The sequence below is a fragment of the Oncorhynchus clarkii genome, chromosome 14, assembly GCF_045791955.1.
Source record: "Oncorhynchus clarkii lewisi isolate Uvic-CL-2024 chromosome 14, UVic_Ocla_1.0, whole genome shotgun sequence".
NCBI classification, from domain to species: domain Eukaryota; kingdom Metazoa; phylum Chordata; class Actinopteri; order Salmoniformes; family Salmonidae; genus Oncorhynchus; species Oncorhynchus clarkii.
Genome location: NC_092160.1, coordinates 37255813 through 37274346, shown reverse-complemented (window position 1 = coordinate 37274346; position 18534 = coordinate 37255813). Strand labels below are relative to the sequence as shown.

General features: G+C 45.5%; 1 pseudogene; it reads left to right on the top strand.

Annotated features, from left to right (window-relative positions):
- LOC139365891 (trichohyalin-like) overlaps nt 1–12794 on the top strand; it is a 30010-nt pseudogene extending 17216 nt beyond the window's left edge.
- Nucleotides 12795–18534: the final 5740 nt, after the last annotated feature.

Genomic DNA, 18534 nt, shown 5'->3' with positions numbered 1-18534 from the left:
TGTAGGGGTTGTAGGGGTTGTAGGGGGTTGTAGGGGTTGTAGGGGTTGTAGGGGGTTGTAGGGGTTGTAGGGGTTGTAGGGGTTGTAGGGGGTTGTAGGGGTTGTAGGGGGTAGTAGAGGTTGTAGGGGGTTGTAGGGGGTTGTAGGGGTTGTAGGGGTTGTAGGTGGTTGTAGGGGTTGTAGGGGTTGTAGGGGGTTGTAGGGGTTGTAGGGGTTGTAGGGGGTTGTAGGGTTTGTAGGGGTTGTAGGGGTAGTAGAGGTTGTAGGGGTTGTAGGGGGTTGTAGGGGTTGTAGGGGTTGTAGGGGGTTGTAGGGGGTTGTAGAGGGTTGTAGAGGGTTGTAGGGTTTGTAGGGACTGTAGAGGTTGTAGGGTTTGTAGGGGTTGTAGAGGTGTTTGGGTTTGTAGGGGTTGTAGGGTTTGTAGGGTTTGTAGAGGTTGTATGGTTTGTAGGGGTTGTAGGGTTTGTAGGGATTGTAGAGGTTGTAGGGGTTGTAGGGGGTTGTAGGGGTTGTAGGAGGTTGTAGGGGTTGTAGGGGTTGTAGGAGGTTGTAGGGGTTGTAGGGGTTGTAGGAGGTTGTAGGGGTTGTAGGGGTTGTAGAGGTTGTAGGGGTTGTAGGGGTTGTAGGGGGTAGTAGAGGTTGTAGGGGTTGTAGGGGTTGTAGGGGTTGTAGGGGGTTGTAGAAGTTGTAGGGGTTGTAGGGGGTTGTAGGGGTTGTAGGGGGTTGAAGGGGGTTGTAGGGGTTGTAGGCGGTGTAGGGGTAGTAGAGGTTGTAGGGGTTGTAGGGGTTGTAGGGGGTTGTAGGGGTTGTAGGGGTTGTAGGGGGTTGTAGGGGGTTGTAGAGGGTTGTAGAGGGTTGTAGGGGTTGTAGGGATTGTAGAGGTTGTAGGGTTTGTAGGGGTTGTAGAGGTGTTTGGGTTTGTAGGGGTTGTAGGGTTTGTAGGGTTTGTAGAGGTTGTATGGTTTGTAGGGGTTGTAGGGTTTGTAGGGATTGTAGAGGTTGTAGGGGTTGTAGGGGGTTGTAGGGGTTGTAGGAGGTTGTAGGGGTTGTAGGGGTTGTAGGAGGTTGTAGGGGTTGTAGGGGTTGTAGGAGGTTGTAGGGGTTGTAGGGGTTGTAGGGGTTGTAGGGGTTGTAGGGGTTGTAGGGGGTAGTAGAGGTTGTAGGGGTTGTAGGGGTTGTAGGGGTTGTAGGGGGTTGTAGAAGTTGTAGGGGTTGTAGGGGGTTGTAGGGGTTGTAGGGGGTTGAAGGGGGTTGTAGGGGTTGTAGAGGTTGTGGGGGTTGTAGGGGTTGTAGAGGTGTTTGGGTTTGTAGGGGTTGTAGGGTTTGTAGGGTTTGTAGAGGTTGTATGGTTTGTAGGGGTTGTAGGGTTTGTAGGGATTGTAGAGGTTGTAGGGGTTGTAGGGGGTTGTAGGGGTTGTAGGAGGTTGTAGGGGTTGTAGGGGTTGTAGGAGGTTGTAGAGGTTGTAGGGGTTGTAGAGGTTGTAGGGGGTAGTAGAGGTTGTAGGGGTTGTAGGGATTGTAGAGGTTGTAGGGTTTGTAGGGGTTGTAGAGGTGTTTGGGTTTGTAGGGGTTGTAGGGTTTGTAGGGTTTGTAGAGGTTGTATGTTTTGTAGGGGTTGTAGGGTTTGTAGGGATTGTAGAGGTTGTAGGGGTTGTAGGGGGTTGTAGGGGTTGTAGGAGGTTGTAGGGGTTGTAGGGGTTGTAGGAGGTTGTAGGGGTTGTAGGGGTTGTAGGAGGTTGTAGGGGTTGTAGGGGTTGTAGAGGTTGTAGGGGTTGTAGGGGTTGTAGGGGGTAGTAGAGGTTGTAGGGGTTGTAGGGGTTGTAGGGGTTGTAGGGGGTTGTAGACGTTGTAGGGGTTGTAGGGGGTTGTAGGGGTTGTAGGGGGTTGAAGGGGGTTGTAGGGTTTGTAGAGGTTGTGGGGGTTGTAGGGGTTGTAGTGGGTTCTAGAAGTTGTAGGGGTTGTAGGGGTTGTAGGGGGTTGTAGGGTTTGTAGGCGGTGTAGGGGTAGTAGAGGTTGTAGGGGTTGTAGGGGTAGTAGAGGTTGTAGGGGTTGTAGGGTGTTGTAGGGGTTGTAGGGGTTGTAGGGGGTTGTAGGGTGTTGTAGGGGTTGTAGAGGTTGTAGGGGTTGTAGGGGTTGTAGGGGGTAGTAGAGGTTGTAGGGGGTTGTAGGGGTTGTAGGCGGTGTAGGGGTTGTAGGGGTAGTAGAGGTTGTAGGGGTTGTTGGGGTTGTTATGGTTGTAGGGGTTGTAGGGGGTTGTAGGGTTTGTAGGTGGTGTAGGGGTTGTAGGGGTTGTAGGGGTAGTAGAGGTTGTAGGGGTTGTAGAGGTTGTAGGGGGTTGTAGAGGTTGTAGGGGTTGTTATTGTTGTAGAGGTTGTAGGGGGTTGTAGGGTTTGTAGGTGGTGTAGGGGTTGTAGGGGTTGTAGGGGTAGTAGAGGTTGTAGGGGTTGTAGAGGTTGTAGGGGTTGTAGGGGTTGTAGGGTTTGTAGGTGGTGTAGGGGTTGTTGGGGTTGTAGGGGTAGTAGAGGTTGTAGGGGTTGTAGAGGTTGTAGGGTTTGTAGGGGGTTGTAGGGGGTAGTAGAGGTTGTAGGGGTTGTAGGGGTTGTAGGGGTTGTAGGGGTAGTAGAGGTTGTGGGGGTTGTAAGGGTTGTAGGGGTTGTAGGGGGTTGTAGGGGTTGTAGGGGTTGTAGGGGGTTGTAGGGGTTGTAGGGGTTGTAGGGGGTTGTAGGGGTTGTAGGGGTTGTAGGGGGTTGTAGGGGTTGTAGGGGTTGTAGGGGGTTGTAGGGGTTGTAGGGGTTGTAGGGGTTGTAGGGGGTTGTAGGGGTTGTAGGGGGTAGTAGAGGTTGTAGGGGGTTGTAGGGGGTTGTAGGGGTTGTAGGGGTTGTAGGTGGTTGTAGGGGTTGTAGGGGTTGTAGGGGGTTGTAGGGGTTGTAGGGGTTGTAGGGGGTTGTAGGGTTTGTAGGGGTTGTAGGGGTAGTAGAGGTTGTAGGGGTTGTAGGGGGTTGTAGGGGTTGTAGGGGTTGTAGGGGGTTGTAGGGGGTTGTAGAGGGTTGTAGAGGGTTGTAGGGTTTGTAGGGTCTGTAGTGGTTGTAGGGTTTGTAGGGGTTGTAGAGGTGTTTGGGTTTGTAGGGGTTGTAGGGTTTGTAGGGTTTGTAGAGGTTGTATGGTTTGTAGGGGTTGTAGGGTTTGTAGGGATTGTAGAGGTTGTAGGGGTTGTAGGGGGTTGTAGGGGTTGTAGGAGGTTGTAGGGGTTGTAGGGGTTGTAGGAGGTTGTAGGGGTTGTAGGGGTTGTAGGAGGTTGTAGGGGTTGTAGGGGTTGTAGAGGTTGTAGGGGTTGTAGGGGTTGTAGGGGGTAGTAGAGGTTGTAGGGGTTGTAGGGGTTGTAGGGGTTGTAGGGGGTTGTAGAAGTTGTAGGGGTTGTAGGGGGTTGTAGGGGTTGTAGGGGGTTGAAGGGGGTTGTAGGGGTTGTAGGCGGTGTAGGGGTAGTAGAGGTTGTAGGGGTTGTAGGGGTTGTAGGGGGTTGTAGGGGTTGTAGGGGTTGTAGGGGGTTGTAGGGGGTTGTAGAGGGTTGTAGAGGGTTGTAGGGGTTGTAGGGATTGTAGAGGTTGTAGGGTTTGTAGGGGTTGTAGAGGTGTTTGGGTTTGTAGGGGTTGTAGGGTTTGTAGGGTTTGTAGAGGTTGTATGGTTTGTAGGGGTTGTAGGGTTTGTAGGGATTGTAGAGGTTGTAGGGGTTGTAGGGGGTTGTAGGGGTTGTAGGAGGTTGTAGGGGTTGTAGGGGTTGTAGGAGGTTGTAGAGGTTGTAGGGGTTGTAGAGGTTGTAGGGGGTAGTAGAGGTTGTAGGGGTTGTAGGGATTGTAGAGGTTGTAGGGTTTGTAGGGGTTGTAGAGGTGTTTGGGTTTGTAGGGGTTGTAGGGTTTGTAGGGTTTGTAGAGGTTGTATGGTTTGTAGGGGTTGTAGGGTTTGTAGGGATTGTAGAGGTTGTAGGGGTTGTAGGGGGTTGTAGGGGTTGTAGGAGGTTGTAGGGGTTGTAGGGGTTGTAGGAGGTTGTAGGGGTTGTAGGGGTTGTAGGAGGTTGTAGGGGTTGTAGGGGTTGTAGAGGTTGTAGGGGTTGTAGGGGTTGTAGGGGGTAGTAGAGGTTGTAGGGGTTGTAGGGGTTGTAGGGGTTGTAGGGGGTTGTAGAAGTTGTAGGGGTTGTAGGGGGTTGTAGGGGTTGTAGGGGGTTGAAGGGGGTTGTAGGGGTTGTAGAGGTTGTGGGGGTTGTAGGGGTTGTAGTGGGTTCTAGAAGTTGTAGGGGTTGTAGGGGTTGTAGGGGGTTGTAGGGTTTGTAGGCGGTGTAGGGGTAGTAGAGGTTGTAGGGGTTGTAGGGGTAGTAGAGGTTGTAGGGGTTGTAGGGTGTTGTAGGGGTTGTAGGGGTTGTAGGGGGTTGTAGGGTGTTGTAGGGGTTGTAGAGGTTGTAGGGGTTGTAGGGGTTGTAGGGGGTAGTAGAGGTTGTAGGGGGTTGTAGGGGTTGTAGGCGGTGTAGGGGTTGTAGGGGTAGTAGAGGTTGTAGGGGTTGTTGGGGTTGTTATGGTTGTAGGGGTTGTAGGGGGTTGTAGGGTTTGTAGGTGGTGTAGGGGTTGTAGGGGTTGTAGGGGTAGTAGAGGTTGTAGGGGTTGTAGAGGTTGTAGGGGTTGTAGGGGTTGTAGGGTTTGTAGGTGGTGTAGGGGTTGTAGGGGTTGTAGGGGTAGTAGAGGTTGTAGGGGTTGTAGAGGTTGTAGGGTTTGTAGGGGTTGTAGGGGTTGTTATTGTTGTAGAGGTTGGTGACTGTAATGTTTTTTAAACAAGCCGTGACTGTAAAGTGAATATTTACATATTTACTGATTTGCTTAAGTTCGGGCTTTAATGTAGGCACCATTCATTATTTTGTCATTGATTTGTTGTGTTGCATCTGCCCCCTCCATTACACTGAAGAGAAGGATGAAGAAGAATAGCAAATACTGTATTCATTTCCTATTGTTTAATTCAGGGGTATGGAGAAGCTAAATTATACACATAGTGTTATTCACATTTTCCTTGTCCTCGGCACCCTGACTGGCTGTTACAGTAGCTTGGAGGACTGCTACTAACCTACTACTGTTACTCTGTTGTTATCTCCTGTAACCTGCTGCTAACCTACTACTGTTACTCTGTTATCTCCTGTAACCTGCTGCTGCTAACCTACTACTGTTACTCTGTTATCTCCTGTAACCTGCTGCTGCTAACCTACTACTGTTACTCTGTTGTTATCTCCTGTAACCTGCTGCTAACCTACTACTGCTACTCTGTCGTTTTCTCCTGTAACCTGCTGCTACTAACCTACTACTGTTACTCTGCTGTTATCTCCTGTAACCTGCTGCTAACCTCCTACTGTTACTCTGCTGTTATCTCCTGTAACCTGCTGCTAACCTACTACTGTTACTCTGCTGTTATCTCCTGTAACCTGCTGCTAACCTACTACTGTTACTCTGCTGTTATCTCCTGTAACCTGCTGCTAACCTACTACTGTTACTCTGTCGTTATCTCCTGTAACCTAATGCTGCTAACCTACTACTGTTACTCTGCTGTTATATCCTGTAACCTGCTGCTGCTAACCTACTACTGGTACTCTGTTGTTATCTCCTGTAACCTGCTGCTGCTAACCTCCTACTGTTACTCTGCTGTTATCTCCTGTAACCTGCTGCTAACCTCCTACTGTTACTCTGCTGTTATCTCCAGTAACCTGCTGCTAACCTCCTACTTTTAATCTGCTGTTATCTCCTGTAACCTGCTGCTGCTAACCTACTACTGGTACTCTGTTGTTATCTCCTGTAACCTGCTGCTGCTAACCTCCTACTGTTACTCTGCTGTTATCTCCTGTAACCTGCTGCTAACCTCCTACTGTTTCTCTGCTGTTATCTCCTGTAACCTGCTGCTAACATCCTACTGTTACTCTGCTGTTATCTGCTGTAACCTAATGCTAACCTACTACTGTTACTCTGCTGTTATCTCCTGTATTCTTCTGCTAACCTACTACTGTTACTCTGTTGTTATCTCCTGTAACCTGCTGCTAACCTACTACTGTTACTCTGTCGTTATTTCCTGTAACCTGCTGCTGCTAACCTACTACTGTTACTCTGCTGTTATCTCCTGTAACCTGCTGCTAACCTACTACTGTTACTCTGTCGTTATTTCCTGTAACCTGCTGCTGCTAACCTACTACTGTTACTCTGCTGTTATCTCCTGTAATCTGCTGCTAACCTCCTCTGTTACTCTGCTGTTATCTCCTGTAACCTGCTGCTAACCTCCTACTGTTACTCTGCTGTTATCTCCTGTAACCTGCTGCTAACCTCCTACTGTTACTCTGCTGTTATCTCCTGTAACCTGCTGCTAACCTACTACTGTTACTCTGCTGTTATCTCCTGTAACCTGCTGCTAACCTACTACTGTTACTCTGCTGTTATCTCCTGTAACCTGCTGCTGCTAACCTTCTACTGTTACTCTGTTATTTCCTGTAACCTGCTGCTGCTAACCTACTACTGTTACTCTGCCGTTATCTCCTGTAACCTGCTGCTGCTAACCTACTACTGTTATTCTGTTGTTATCTCCTGTAACCTGCTGATAACCTACTACTGTTACTCTGTTGTTATCTCCTGTAACCTGCTGCTGCTAACCTTCTACTGTTACTCTGTTATTTCCTGTAACCTGCTGCTGCTTACCTACTACTGTTACTCTGCCGTTATCTCCTGTAACCTGCTGCTGCTAACCTACTACTGTTACTCTGTTGTTATCTCCTGTAACCTGCTGCTGCTAACCTACTACTGTTACTCTGCTGTAATCTCATGTAACCTGCTGCTGCTAACCTACTACTGTTACTCTGCCGTTATTTCCTGTAACCTGCTGCTGCTAACCTACTACTGTTACTCTGCTGTTATCTCCTGTAATCTGCATCTAACCTAATACTGTCACTCTGTTATCTCCTGTAACCTGCTGCTGCTAACCTACCACTGTTACTCTGTTGTTATCTCCTGTAACCTGCTGCTAACCTACCACTGTTACTCTGTTGTTATATCCTGTAACCTGCTGCTAACCTACTACTGTTACTCTGCTGTTATCTCCTGTAACCTGCTGCTAACCTACTACTGTTACTCTGCTGTTATCTCCTGTAACCTGCTGCTGCTAACCTTCTACTGTTACTCTGTTATTTCCTGTAACCTGCTGCTGCTAACCTACTACTGTTACTCTGCCGTTATCTCCTGTAACCTGCTGCTGCTAACCTACTACTGTTATTCTGTTGTTATCTCCTGTAACCTGCTGCTAACCTACTACTGTTACTCTGTTGTTATCTCCTGTAACCTGCTGCTGCTAACCTTCTACTGTTACTCTGTTATTTCCTGTAACCTGCTGCTGCTTACCTACTACTGTTACTCTGCCGTTATCTCCTGTAACCTGCTGCTGCTAACCTACTACTGTTACTCTGTTGTTATCTCCTGTAACCTGCTGCTGCTAACCTACTACTGTTACTCTGCTGTAATCTCATGTAACCTGCTGCTGCTAACCTACTACTGTTACTCTGCCGTTATTTCCTGTAACCTGCTGCTGCTAACCTACTACTGTTACTCTGTTGTTATCTCCTGTAACCTGCTGCTAACCTACTACTGTTACTCTGTTATTTCCTGTAACCTGCTGCTGCTTACCTACTACTGTTACTCTGCTGTTATCTCCTGTAATCTGCTGCTGCTAACCTACTACTGTTATTCTGTTGTTATCTCCTGTAACCTGCTGCTAACCTACTACTGTTACTCTGTTATTTCCTGTAACCTGCTGCTGCTAACCTACTACTGTTACTCTGCCGTTATCTCCTGTAACCTGCTGCTGCTAACCTACTACTGTTATTCTGTTGTTATCTCCTGTAACCTGCTGCTAACCTACTACTGTTACTCTGTTATTTCCTGTAACCTGCTGCTGCTTACCTACTACTGTTACTCTGCTGTTATCTCCTGTAATCTGCATCTAACCTAATACTGTCACTCTGTTATCTCCTGTAACCTGCTGCTGCTAACCTACCACTGTTACTCTGTTGTTATCTCCTGTAACCTGCTGCTAACCTACCACTGTTACTCTGTTGTTATATCCTGTAACCTGCTGCTGCTAACCTTCTACTGTTACTCTGTTGTCATCTCCTGTAACCTACCACTGTTACTCTGCTGATATCTCCTGTAACCTGCTGCTATTTCATGTAACTCTTATTTTACCAGGTCAGTTGACTGAGGACACGTTCTCATTTACAGCAACGGCCTGGGGAATAGTAACAGGGGAGTGAAGGGGGGGGATGAGTGAGCAAACTGTAAACTGGGGATGATTGATTAGGTGGCCGTGATGGTATGAGGGCCAGATTGGGAAATAGAGCCAGGACACTGGGGTTAACACCCCTACTCTTACGATAAGCGGCATGAGATCTTTAGTGACCACAGAGAGTTTAACGTCCCACCCGACACAGAGCAATGTCCCTATTCACTGCACTGGGGCATTGGGATTTTTATTGGGATATATTCATTAAAGAGTTTTTCTTTATTGTACTTTTTTCTGCAGTGTAGAATAATAGTGAAGACATCAAAACTATGAAATAACACGTATAGAATCAGGTAGTAACCAAATAATTGTTACATTTTGTTTTTTTTACTAGTTAAGTCAGTTAAGAACAAATTCTTATTTACATTGATGGCCTACACTGGCCAAACCTGGATGACACTGGGCCAATTCTGCACCGCCCTATGTGACTCCCAATCAGCGCCGGTTGTGATTCTGCCTGGATTCGAACCAGGATCTGTAGTGAGACTTCTAGCACTGAGATGCAGTGCCTAAGACCGCTGCGCCACTCGGGAGCCCATTAACAAATCCAAATCTATTCTTCAAAGTAGCCACTCTTTGCCTTGGTGACAGCTTTGCACTATTGGCTAATTGTTTGAAAGCTTCCCTCCCTCCCTTCTTCAAGCCTGTCTCAAAATATAACACTGCCCCATTTAGACAAAAAAAAAGCTCTTTCCCTGACTCTCTTTTCAAAGATGTCTAGAAATGTACATGTTTTGTGTTCTTGTTGGAAGCGACCACTCCTCCACTTCTGACTACAAACTATCTATAACTGAGCTAATAACTACAAACTATCTATAACTGAGCTAATAACTACAAACTATCTATAACTGAGCTAATAACTACAAACTATCTATAACTGAGCTAATAAGTCACTAAGTTGCGAAGGAGATGAATTAAATGTTCACACGTGGCTACACGACCGCTCATCCTGTAAACACAGTCCAGTTCTAAGTGCTCGACACATATCCATATATGACAATGGTATATTTGCTTATATAGGCTTACTGCTGCACTGATTGGCTACGCCGCACAGGTCTGTGGTTGGTTGAGTCATGCAACAGAATCCTACTCCTACAACAAAATCTCTTGCATAGTTTGTTTTGCTTCGGCGTGTTGGATTAAAAAACGGCTAATATTGCGTTGATTTGTTCACTCTAGAAAGTGAAATACATTTCAATCTCATGCTTCTCTCTGTGGCCTGATATTGCTTCGCCAGCACACAGTTTAGAGGGAGCATTGCGTATTCGCCCTAATTGATAAAACAAACAAACCAAAACAAAGGAAAAGTATTTTCGTGCTTTGCTGATTTCAAAATTGATATTGACTCGATTTGGCAAGAAGGTCTGCTGTACAAATTGATGGAAAAGCGGTGTTGGGGGAAATACATACAACATTATAAAAATCCATGTACAAGAAGAAGTGTGCAGTTAAAATTGGCAATAAAAAACCCACAAACATTTATTTCCACATATATATCAATGAATTGGCGAGGGCATTAGAACAGTCTGTCAGACCTGGGCCCTGACAGTAAATCTCAGTAACACAAAAATAATGGGGTTCCAAAAAAGGTCCAGTTGCCAGGACCACAAGAACGAGAGAGAGAGAGAGAGAGAGAGAGAGAGAGAGAGAGAGAGAGAGAGAGAAAGAGACAGAGAGAGAGAGAGAGAGACAGAGAGAGAGAGAGAGAGAGAGAGAGAGAGAGATAGAGAGATTATGTGGTATATATAGGAAGATGAAGAGGGGGGTCAATGTAAACAGTGATTAGTTTAGTTGTTCAGCAGTCTTATGGCTTGGGGGTATAAGCTGTTAAGGAGCCTTTTGATCCTAGACTTGACGCTCCGGTACTGGTTGCCATGCAGTAGTAGAGAACAGTCTATTACTTGGTTGACTGGAGTCTTCAACAATTTTTAGGGCTTTCCTCCAACACCGCCTAGTATAGAGGTCCTGGATGGCAGGAAGCTTGGTCCCAGTGATGTACCATACCAGGCGGTGATGCAACCGGTCAGGATGCTCTCGATGGTGCAGCTATAGAGCCTTTTGAGTATCTGAGGACCCATACCAAATCTTTTCAGTCTCCTGAGTGGGAATAGGTTTCGTCGTGCCCTCTTCACGATTGCCTTGGTTTGTTTAGACCATGTTAGTTTGTTGGTGACGTGGACAACAAGGAACTTGAAGCTCTCAACCTGCTCCACTGCAGTCCCTTTCAATGGGAATGGGGGGGACGTGCTCGGTCCTCTTTTTCCTGTAGTCCACAATCATCTCCTTGATCACGTTGAGGGAGAGTTTGTCGTCCTGGCACCACACGGCCAGGTCTCTGACTTCCTCCCTATAGGCTGTCTCGTTGTCGTCGGTGACCACTGTTGTGTATTGACATCTAGGCTACATGTGCCTTTTGTGTTAAAAAATAAAATGTTTGTAGTTTTCTCCTTGATCTGTTCTTGTCTTTTAGCGTTCTGTATTACATCACGTTTCATGTTTTGTGTGTAGAAGGAAGAGTAGACGCTGCTTTTGCAACAGCTAATGGGGATCCTAATAAAATACAACAACAAAAATAACAACAAATACCAAAATCCTCCTGGTTTCTCGACCCCACCTCACAAAAGGATGGTTTCACATGTGCCAGATAAGGTGAGATTTTTTTTATTATTTTAACTGAATAGCCTGAAATATTTTCTCAGCTCAGATTTACAGATACACACAACCTAGGGTATGCATAACCTATAGTGTTTCGTACGTTTCTCTCTCTCTCTCTCATATATATATATATATATATATATATATATATATATATATATATATATATATATATATATATGTTTTATGTATTCATTGGGCTTCACAGTGCAGACCGAACCCAGGTCCCCACCTGTTTGTAGAATACGGTGTACCTTTACAACCCTAGGGGTTATATTATATCTAGGGGTTAGGACAAAACAAACCCACTGATATCTACTGTAGAACTTATGGGAGTCCTTTATGTTGGTATCAAGTTACTGTAGGGTAGAGCACTATATGCATGGCAGCGTTCAACTAACAAAACTCATCTCCAAACCGCGAGGACTCTGTGCAGCATAAACAGTGATCGTAGAGTGTGTGTGGACTGAGAAAGTGATCAAGATCAAGCAAGCATATGGTGAGATGAGAGGAAAGAAGGAAAGGAGAGGAGAGGAAAGAAGGAAAGGAGAGGAGAGGAAAGAAGGAAAGGAAAGGAAAGGAGAGGAAAGAAGGAAAGGAGAGGAAAGAAGGAAAGGAGAGGAGAGGAGAGGAGATTAAAGAAGGAGAGGAAAGGAGAGGAGAGGAGAGGAAAGAAGGAGCGGAGATGAGACGAGAGGAGATTAAAGAAGGAGAGGAAAGAAGGAGCGGAGATGAGAGGAAAGAATGAGAGGAGAGGAGAGGAGAGGAAAGAATGAGAGGAGAGGAAAGAATGAGAGGAGAGAATGAGAGGAGAGGAGAGGAGAGGAGAGGAGAGGAGAGGAGAGGAGAGGAGAGGAGAGGAGAGGAGAGGAGAGGAGAGGAGAGGAAAGAAGGAGTGGAGATGAGAGGAGAGGAGATTAAAGAAGGAGTGGAGATGAGAGGAGAGGAGATTAAAGAAGGAGAGTAGAGGAGAGGAGATTAAAGAAGGAGAGGAGAGGAGAGGAGAGGAGAGGAGAGGAGAGGAGAGGAGAGGAGAGGAGATTAAAGAAGGAGAGGAGATTAAAGAAGGAGAGGAGAGGAGAGGAGAGGAGAGGAGAGGAGAGGAGAGGAGAGGAGAGGAGAGGAGAGGAGAGGAGAGGAGAGGAGAGGAGAGGAGAGGAGAGGAGAGGAGATTAAAGAAGGAGAGGAGAGGAGAGGAGAGAAGGAGTGGAGAGGAGAGGAGAGGAGATTAAAGAAGGAGAGGAGAGGAGAGGAGATTAATGAAGGAGAGGAGAGGAGATTAAAGAAGGAGAGGAGAGGAGAGGAGAGGAGAGGAGAGAAGAGGAGAGGAGAGGAGAGGAGAGGAGAGGAGAGGAGAGGAGAGGAGATTAAAGAAGGAGAGGAGAGGAGAGGAGAGGAGAGGAGAGGAGAGGAGATGAGAGGAGAGGAGAGGAGATTAAAGAAAGAGAGGAGAGGAAAGAAGGAGCGGAGAGGAGAGGAGAGGAGAGGAGAGGAGAGGAAAGGAAAGGAGAGGAGAGGAAAGAAGGAGAGGAGAGGAGAGGAGAGGAAAGAAGGAGAGGAGAGGAGAGGAAAGAAGGAGAGGAGAGGAGAGGAGAGGAGAGGAGAGGAAGGAAGGAGAGGAGAGGAGAGGAGAGGAAAGGAGAGGAAAGGAGAGGAGAGGAAAGAAGGAGAGGAGAAGAGAGGAGAGGAGAGGAGAGGAGAGGAGAGGAGAGGAGAGGAGAGGAGAGGAGAGGAGAGGAGAGGAGAGGAGAGGAGAGGAAAAGAGAGGAGGTTGGGGGTTCCCATTCTCTGCTTAATGCCTACTGATGTTATTCCATTTTAAGTAGAAGAGGAGTGGAGAGGAGAGGAGAGGTATTCACTGATGAGTGTTCAACTACCGTGTGCCGGAGAAGAGTACCAAAATAAGACTTCTCTTCCTAAGTGCATACCCTGATCTCTTCATCTCTCTCTCTCCTCTCTCTGTCTCACTCTCTCACTCTCTCTCTCTCTCTCTCTATTTGGTCCTCTCTTTACCCTGATCTCCTCATCTCTCGCTCCCCCCCCCTCAATATTTTATGTCTCCCTTGTTCTCTCCAGTGACTATTGGCATGTAAAACATTTCTCCTTCATGTCACAGTGATGAAACGAGAACCCCCCCCTGTCGATAACTGTTTCGTGTCCACTACACAGATGCTTCTATTTGTTTTTAACATGCTGTGCTTGTATACCCACAGCCTTCCCTGTGCATACAGTACTGTAGAAATGCTTTGGCATCAGTCTGATATGTTAGAGAGAGAGAGAGAGAGAGAGAGAGAGAGAGAGAGAGAGAGAGAGAGAGAGAGAGAGAGAGAGAGAGAGACAGAGAGAGAGAGAGAGAGAGAGAGAGAGAGAGAGAGAGAGAGAGAGAGAGAGAGAGAGAGAGACAGAGAGAGAGAGAGAGAGAGAGAGAGAGAGAGAGAGAGCCTGTTTTTCTTTCAATGTTTATTTTTTTCAGATATAAAAAACACTTGTCCCTTTAATGGAAATCTGTTGTGTCTATTGGCCCGTGGAGGTTTATTTGTTTTTGAGTGGTGTCTTCTTCTCTCCTTCCGAATGAGTCAAAACAGTAGGAGGTATTTGGGACAGAAATATTGAATCAGGGTGTAAGTGTCCCATAAAGCAAACTATTCCTTACATAGCGCACTACTTTTGACCAGAGACAAACGTATGGGTCAAATTTAGTGCATTATAAAGGGAATATTTAGGAGGTAAACTTTTAACCCAGGAGAGGGGTCGGAGGGCCAAACATGACAGTCCATCACATCTGGGTGTTATTCAACCCAGGAGAGGGGTCGGAGGGCCAAACATGACAGTCCATCACATCTGGGTGTTATTTAACCCAGGAGAGGGGTCGGAGGGCCAAACATGACAGTCCATCACATCTGGGTGTTATTTAACCCAGGAGAGGGGTCGGAGGGCCAAACATGACAGTCCATCACATCTGGGTGTTATTTAACCCAGGAGAGGGGTCGGAGGGCCAAACATGACAGTCCATCACATCTGGGTGTTATTTAACTCAGGAGAGGGGTCGGAGGGCCAAACAAGACAGTCCAACACATCTGGGTGTTATTAAGGATAAAGTTATAAACAGTAAACATTGGAGACGGGTCATCTACATGCATTATTTTCTACCCGGATATTCGTATCTGAACTCTGGTAGGATTTGGATAATTTTCACAGCTACATTTAGTAGAATGTTTACAGAAAACATTGACTTTTCCACATAGAATAAATAGCTACAGTAGCTACATCTTTTAAACATGATTCGACATGTTGTTGACACCACCAACAGCAACAGTATATGAATAAACACAGACATAAAACCCTACTGTATCATAATGTCTGAGGCTGTTGTAGAATAACCAATGCCATCTCTGATTGGACCATATTAACCCCTATTAACCCCGGATTTAACCCCGGTCACGACACTTTGATCGTCGGGGCCAGTATCTCAGAAAAGGCCCATCCTCCTGTGAAGGGAAACAGCTCGTTGATAAAAAGAGGTCGGAAGAGAATTGGCAAGAATCGTTCAAGCTAACAGACGGACCACAAACAGGTAAACAAGCAGAGCAGTACAAACAGGTAAACAAACAGAGGAGTACAAACAGGTAAACAAACGGACCACAAACAGGTAAACAAAGGGACCACAAACAGGTAAACAAACAGGTAAACAGACGGAGGAGTACAAACAGGTAAACAAACGGAGGAGTACAAACAGGTAAACAAACGGACCACAAACAGGTAAACAAACGGACCACAAACAGGTAAACAAACGGACCACAAACAGGTAAACAAACAGAGCAGTACAAACAGGTAAACAAACGGAGCAGTACAAACAGGTAAACAAACGGAGCAGTACAAACAGGTAAACAAACAGAGCAGTACAAACAGGTAAATAAACAGAGCAGTACAAACAGGTAAACAAACGGAGCAGTACAAACAGGTAAATAAACAGAGCAGTACAAACAGGTAAATAAACAGAGCAGTACAAACAGGTAAATAAACAGAGCAGTACAAACAGGTAAACAAACGGAGCAGTACAAACAGGTAAACAAACAGAGCAGTACAAACAGGTAAACAAACAGAGCAGTACAAACAGGTAAACAAACGGACCACAAACAGGTAAACAAACAGAGCAGTACAAACAGGTAAACAAACAGAGCAGTACAAACAGGTAAACAAACAGAGCAGTACAAACAGGTAAACAAATGGAGCAGTACAAACAGGTAAACAAACGGACCACAAACAGGTAAACAAACAGAGCAGTACAAACAGGTAAACAAACAGAGCAGTACAAACAGGTAAACAAACGGAGCAGTACAAACAGGTAAACAAACAGAGCAGTACAAACAGGTAAACAAACGGAGCAGTACAAACAGGTAAACAAACGGACCACAAACAGGTAAACAAACAGAGCAGTACAAACAGGTAAACAAACAGAGCAGTACAAACAGGTAAACAAACAGAGCAGTACAAACAGGTAAACAAACAGAGCAGTACAAACAGGTAAACAAACGGAGCAGTACAAACAGGTAAACAAACAGAGCAGTACAAACAGGTAAATAAACAGAGCAGTACAAACAGGTAAATAAACAGAGCAGTACAAACAGGTAAACAAACGGAGCAGTACAAACAGGTAAACAAACAGAGCAGTACAAACAGGTAAACAAACAGAGCAGTACAAACAGGTAAACAAACAGAGCAGTACAAACAGGTAAACAAACAGAGCAGTACAAACAGGTAAACAAACAGAGCAGTACAAACAGGTAAACAAACAGAGCAGTACAAACAGGTAAACAAACGGAGCAGTACAAACAGGTAAACAAACAGAGCAGTACAAACAGGTAAACAAACAGAGCAGTACAAACAGGTAAACAAACAGAGCAGTACAAACAGGTAAACAAACAGAGCAGTACAAACAGGTAAACAAACAGAGCAGTACAAACAGGTAAACAAACGGAGCAGTACAAACAGGTAAACAAACAGAGCAGTACAAACAGGTAAATAAACAGAGCAGTACAAACAGGTAAACAAACGGACCACAAACAGGTAAACAAACAGAGGACAACAGTGGTGCGTAGAACAACATATCGGAAACGCACAACATGTCGGTCCTTGTCACGACCAGACGACAACACCCGGTTTCACCTCTATCAGCTAAAAACAAGAACAAGTGTCTCCAGTGGGCAGAAGAGGAGTGAGAAAAACATAGTCCGGTCTTTAAAAATAAAAATAAATCCTGGGTTCCTGTTGTATCGTGCTGAGCAGAAGAGTCAGGATTTGGCGTATGAGTCCGTGGCCCCCATCCTGCTTGGTATCAACCGTACAGGCTGATGGTGGTGTGATGGTGTGGGGAATGTTTTCCTGGCACACGTTAAGTTGGTAACAACTGAGCAACGTTTGAACGACACGCCTTGTAGAATACATGCCCCGAAGAACTCAGGCAGGAGGGCTCCAAATTGGTACTAGATGTGTACCCAATAGTCTATATCTAGATGTGTATCTAATAGTCTATATCTAGATGTGTATCTAATAGTCTATATCTAGATGTGTATCTAATAGTCTATATCTAGATGTGTATCTAATAGTCTATATCTAGATGTGTACCTAATAGTCCATATATAGATGTGTACCTAATATTCTATATCTAGATGTGTACCTAATAGTCCATATATAGATGTGTACCTAATATTCTATATCTAGATGTGTACCTAATAGTCTATATCTAGATGTGTATCTAATAGTCTATATCTAGATGTGTACCTAATAGTCTATATCTAGATGTGTACCTAATAAGTCTATTTGCGTTACTTTGAGAGCATGTCAGACAAGCAAAGAGTACTCGGGCTGGAGAATTGGAACTGCTAAGTGGGAAAACACATTAAGCATACATCTAACCAGTAAAATCCCTCTCCGGCATCAACCAGCTCCACAAAGTCATTGTAGAAAATAGTGAGTGACTACAGAGAGACAGACTACAGAGAGACAGACGATAGAGAGACAGACTACAGAGAGACCGACTACAGATCGACAGAGAGAAAGACTACCGAGAGACAGACTACAGAGAGACAGACTACAGAGAGACAGACTATAGAAAGACAGACTACAGAGAGACAGACTATAGAGAGACGGAGAGACAGACTACAGAGAGACAGAATATAGAGAGACAGACTACAGAGAGACATACTACAGAGAGACAGACTACAGAAAGACAGACTATAGAGAGACAGAGAGACAGACTACAGAGAGACAGACTACAGAGAGACAGACTACAGAGAGACAGAGAAACAGACTACAGAGAGACAGACTATAGAGAGACAGACTACAGAGAGACAGACTATAGAGAGACAGACTATAGAGAGACATACAGAGAGAGAGACAGACTACAGAGAGACAGACTATAGAGAGACAGACTATAGAGAGACAGACTACAGAGAGACAGGCTATAGAGAGACAGACTACAGAGATACAGACTATAGAGAGACAGACAACAGAGAGACAGACTATAGAGAGACAGACTACAGAGAGACAGACTACAGAGAGACAGACTATAGAGAGACAGACCATATAGAGACAGACTACAGAGAAACAGACTACAGAGAGACAGACTATAGAGAGACAGACTACAGAGAGACAGACTATAGAGAGACAGACCACAGAGAGACAGACTATAGAGAGACAGACTACAGAGAGACAGACTATAGAGAGACAGACTACAGAGAGGCAGACTATAGAGAGACAGACTACAGAGAGACAGAGAGACAGACTACAGAGAGACAGACTACAGAGAGGCAGACTATAGAGAGACAGACTACAGAGAGACAGAGAGACAGACTACAGAGAGACAGCGAGACAGACTACATAGAGACAGAGAAACAGACTACAGAGAGACAGACTAGAGCGAGACAGAGAGACAGACTACAGAGAGACATACAGCGAGACAGAGAGACAGACTACAGCGAGACAGACTACAGCGAGACAGAGCGACAGACTACAGCGAGACAGACTACATAGAGACAGAGAAACAGACTACAGTACTCTGCTCAAAGGCAACATGCAGACAGACGAAATGACAGACTGAGTGGTTCATTGATTTGGTTGACTAGATACTTGAGACTATTACTCATTAACTTTTAAGACTTTAGCTTTGGCAATATAAAGGAATATACTGTAATAATTAAATGTTTATGTAAAATAGTCATTATTGTATTTCCCTCTAAATTACAAAAACCAAACACCTGCAATGACAGTTTGACTTTTATGAAATCAGAATAATTGTAATTTGTTTGTTTGTTTTTCTTTGTTCCTGTGATTGGTTTATTTAATCTTCTTGTTTACTACGTGCTCCTGAAACAGCTCGGAGAAGGAGACAACGGGCACATAGCTGTATTCATTTACAACAGGGGCGGACTGGGATCAGAAGGAGACAACGGGCACATAGCTGTATTCATTTATAACAGGGGCGGACTGGGATCAGAAGGAGACAACGGGCACATAGCTGTATTCATTTACAACAGG